At 53.3% G+C, this 5,000-nt stretch overlaps 1 non-coding gene across 1 annotated transcript in view; it reads left to right on the forward strand.

The window, feature by feature from the left end:
• The first annotated feature begins 3,641 nt into the window (after positions 1-3,641).
• The window catches only part of LOC126447521 (small subunit ribosomal RNA), a 1,907-nt gene continuing 548 nt past the window's right edge, over positions 3,642-5,000 (forward strand). The window contains exon 1 of the ribosomal RNA XR_007583730.1: positions 3,642-5,000. This exon is cut by the window's right edge and continues 548 nt beyond it. This is a non-coding gene — a ribosomal RNA (small subunit ribosomal RNA).

The following is a 5,000-nucleotide window of genomic DNA, read 5'->3' on the forward strand; positions in this document are numbered from 1 at the left end:
AGCTACATAGCGCGCTCGCCGTGTCACTAATGTACAGAGATACAACAGTTTCGACTGGAACCGGATTAAACGTATACACGGCGCTGATTAGTAATACATAGACCCATCAGAATACAGATAATATATACAACTGTCCGTATACATGCTGAAAGACTCTGCTCACAATCACAACCACACGGCAGCCACACACTCTTATCACGCACTACTCTCCGCCTGTAACACGCACACAGACAATATGTAAGCACCAGCATGGAACAACACCCAGTGCATCCTCTCCGCCACATGAGACAATCCACACTGTCATAACCAGACTGGGAGGTCCACTCAGAAAACGGAATATCCCACCCCCCCGACAACCACCATTGCTCAGCTAAGCCACCAACACCCACACATGTCCTACACAGGGGTGCACCCAACATCACAATACTGCCTCCTCTCACAGCACACAAACAATGGCAGGAATGAAAGACACAGGTCTGCCACAAGCATGGAATCGGAGCGCCGCCTGTCATGAGCCAAAGGTGCATCCTGACGTGGCAAATCAGATGATGCCGCAGGCATCCACTTACTATAATCACAATCAACAAACCGACCGGCCGCCCCCCCCCCCCCCCCCATTACACCTTTCCATACAACAATGTGTACCTTAACCTAAACTATACTGTACCTTAACCTAAACTATACTGTACCTTAACCTAAACTATACTGTACCTTAACCTAAACTATACTGTACCTTAACCTAAACTATACTGTACCTTAACCTAAACTATACTGTACCTTAACCTAAACTATACTGTACCTTAACCTAACCTATACGGTACCTCAACCTAACCTATATTGTGCCTCAACCTAACCTATGTTGCGCCTTAACCTAACCTATGTTGCGCCTTAACCTAACCTATGTTGCGCCTTAACCTAACCTATGTTGCGCCTTAACCTAACCTATGTTGCGCCTTAACCTAACCTATGTTGCGCCTTAACCTAACCTATGTTGCGCCTTAACCTAACCTATGTTGCGCCTTAACCTAACCTATGTTGCGCCTTAACCTAACCTATGTTGCGCCTTAACCTAACCTATGTTGCGCCTTAACCTAACCTATGTTGCGCCTTAACCTAACCTATGTTGCGCCTTAACCTAACCTATGTTGCGCCTTAACCTAACCTATGTTGCGCCTTAACCTAACCTATGTTGCGCCTTAACCTAACCTATGTTGCGCCTTAACCTAACCTATGTTGCGCCTTAACCTAACCTATGTTGCGCCTTAACCTAACCTATGTTGCGCCTTAACCTAACCTATGTTGCGCCTTAACCTAACCTATGTTGCGCCTTAACCTAACCTATGTTGCGCCTTAACCCAACCTATGTTGCGCCTTAACCCAACCTATGTTGCGCCTTAACCCAACCTATGTTGCGCCTTAACCCAACCTATGTTGCGCCTTAACCCAACCTATGTTGCGCCTTAACCCAACCTATGTTGCGCCTTAACCCAACCTATGTTGCGCCTTAACCCAACCTATGTTGGGCCTTAACCCAACCTATGTTGGGCCTTAACCCAACCTATGTTGGGCCTTAACCCAACACACGTTGGGCCTTAACCCAACACACGTTGGGCCTTAACCCAACACACGTTGGGCCTTAACCCAACACACGTTGGGCCTTAACCCAACACACGTTGGGCCTTAACCCAACACACGTTGGGCCTTAACCCAACACACGTTGGGCCTTAACCCAACACACGTTGGGCCTTAACCCAACACACGTTGGGCCTTAACCCAACACACGTTGGGCCTTAACCCAACACACGTTGGGCCTTAACCCAACACACGTTGGGCCTTAACCCAACACACGTTGGGCCTTAACCCAACACACGTTGGGCCTTAACCCAACACACGTTGGGCCTTAACCCAACACACGTTGGGCCTTAACCTGCTCTGTAATTGTCATACGACGCGTTAAATTAGTGTAGTGTTGCCTAACTGCAACCCCCGCAATATAGTTTGCTACTCGCACTGCCCGGTCCCCAGTGTATCGCTTCATGTTAAACACCTTGCAGCTATACACTGTAATGTGGATGGCAGCAGGACGTACATGCTCAATGCCCTTTGCAGTTGTTCATTGGCATTTGCAGTTGTTCATTGGCATTCGCATGGCGAAGCACTTAGCCTACGCTGTGGTACGGCCTGTGTCAACTGTCCGCTGATGTTGTACGTCCAAATCACACACTGTACTGCACATTGGTCCTCATGTACTGAATGATACATCGTGGTACATGTGACCGTACAACGACTGCGCCAACAACGGCGAACCATGCGGTCCAAATGTTGTGCACTCAGCTACGTGTCGTCTCCCTATAAGAGCTGGATTGCAGTGTGGTATGCCCTGGATGGCGATCAGCATGAGCCGTCTGTTGATGTAGTGGCGCGTGTTGTCAGACGTAGTCGTCTCTTCTCACACACCGTGATAGCATGGTGCACTGCGTTCCACATCTGCGACATGCGACAGAGGCCGGTTGACAGTCGTTCGCGCAATGGACATCGCATACGTACGGGGGCCACCTTCCACGTGTTCGCGAAGCGTGCACATGTTGTTGCGTGTATGTGGGCAGACATAGTGTGTCGTGACACCTGACACAGGCATGCAACAATCGTTGAATTTGCAAATGGCGATGGACGCCTACGTTTGCTGGTGACGTTACGCAAATGAACAACTGGTAAACCGTTGTGGTGCGGTTGTTCTCGCTAGAGGTGAATCAGTGATGGCGACGATCGGTTGAGCTACCAACCGGTTGTTCCAGCGATACCCACCATGCCCACGAACGTGAATGGCATCTGGGTGTGAAGCGATACGCGGCGGTGGCTGGGTGGGACCGTCCCCGGCCGGTGAGGGGGGGCCTCCCGGCGTGCTGGCCGCGCGGTGCGTGGGCGCACGCGCTACAGCCGGCTGGTGGGGGCGGCCAGTGGCAGGCGCGCCGGCCGACGGAGGCGGCAGGCGGCGCAGCTGCGCGCCGGCGCACCCTGCACGCGGCGCCGTGCGGCCAAAGTAGGTCCTCGCGGGCCCGGTGCGAAGCGCGGTGGACATCTGCAGTGTGCTGGTCCGATTGAGGACTGTGTGCGCTGAGGATGCGCCGCCGCCCGGCGCTCGGCGCCGCGACGCCGTCTGCTGCTCGGTCGCCTCTGCGGTTCTCGCAGGTGGTTTGTATCGCAGCTGTGCGGACGTGTTGGCGCGTGCGCTGTGCTGGGAGAGTTCGCTTCGGCACCCAAGTGGGGCTTTTGTCCTTCTGTGGCGCTGGCGTTGGAGCTGCCGGTCACCGTAGGTGGCGCGTGTTGTCTCCCGCCGGCAATGCCACGACAGCACGCTCCCGGGCCTCTGTCGGCAGTGGCAAGCTCAGTTGGGAGCACGGGTGGTCGCACCTAAAGCGTCTACTCGCCAAACCCCGGGCGATTGCGCCTCTCTCGAACCCGACCAAGTACTTAGGACGGCGCTGCGCGCCGCCGGGACCTGAGAGGGTTTCGAGGTGTATGGTGCAGGGGAGCTCAGCCTCCTCCTGTTTGCAGAATAATTGAGCGGACGCTTGCGTGTTCGCGCGGGCCCCCGGGACACACTCCCGGGCGGCCGGCTGCTCAGCTCTAGTTGACGCAGCTCCCTGGTTGATCCTGCCAGTAGTCATATGCTTGTCTCAAAGATTAAGCCATGCATGTCTCAGTACAAGCCGCATTAAGGTGAAACCGCGAATGGCTCATTAAATCAGTTATGGTTCCTTAGATCGTACCCACGTTACTTGGATAACTGTGGTAATTCTAGAGCTAATACATGCAAACAGAGTCCCGACCAGAGATGGAAGGGACGCTTTTATTAGATCAAAACCAATCGGTCGGCTCGTCCGGTCCGTTTGCCTTGGTGACTCTGAATAACTTTGGGCTGATCGCACGGTCCTCGTACCGGCGACGCATCTTTCAAATGTCTGCCTTATCAACTGTCGATGGTAGGTTCTGCGCCTACCATGGTTGTAACGGGTAACGGGGAATCAGGGTTCGATTCCGGAGAGGGAGCCTGAGAAACGGCTACCACATCCAAGGAAGGCAGCAGGCGCGCAAATTACCCACTCCCGGCACGGGGAGGTAGTGACGAAAAATAACGATACGGGACTCATCCGAGGCCCCGTAATCGGAATGAGTACACTTTAAATCCTTTAACGAGTATCTATTGGAGGGCAAGTCTGGTGCCAGCAGCCGCGGTAATTCCAGCTCCAATAGCGTATATTAAAGTTGTTGCGGTTAAAAAGCTCGTAGTTGGATTTGTGTCCCACGCTGTTGGTTCACCGCCCGTCGGTGTTTAACTGGCATGTATCGTGGGACGTCCTGCCGGTGGGGCGAGCTGAAGGCGTGCGACGCGCCTCGTGCGTGCTCGTGCGTCCCGAGGCGGACCCCGTTGCAATCCTACCAGGGTGCTCTTGAGTGAGTGTCTCGGTGGGCCGGCACGTTTACTTTGAACAAATTAGAGTGCTTAAAGCAGGCAAGCCCGCCTGAATACTGTGTGCATGGAATAATGGAATAGGACCTCGGTTCTATTTTGTTGGTTTTCGGAACCCGAGGTAATGATTAATAGGGACAGGCGGGGGCATTCGTATTGCGACGTTAGAGGTGAAATTCTTGGATCGTCGCAAGACGAACAGAAGCGAAAGCATTTGCCAAGTATGTTTTCATTAATCAAGAACGAAAGTTAGAGGTTCGAAGGCGATCAGATACCGCCCTAGTTCTAACCATAAACGATGCCAGCCAGCGATCCGCCGCAGTTCCTCCGATGACTCGGCGGGCAGCCTCCGGGAAACCAAAGCTTTTGGGTTCCGGGGGAAGTATGGTTGCAAAGCTGAAACTTAAAGGAATTGACGGAAGGGCACCACCAGGAGTGGAGCCTGCGGCTTAATTTGACTCAACACGGGAAACCTCACCAGGCCCGGACACCGGAAGGATTGACAGATTGATAGCTCTTTCTTGATTCG

This window comes from Schistocerca serialis, unplaced genomic scaffold, assembly GCF_023864345.2.
Source record: "Schistocerca serialis cubense isolate TAMUIC-IGC-003099 unplaced genomic scaffold, iqSchSeri2.2 HiC_scaffold_510, whole genome shotgun sequence".
NCBI classification, from domain to species: Eukaryota; Metazoa; Arthropoda; class Insecta; order Orthoptera; family Acrididae; genus Schistocerca; species Schistocerca serialis.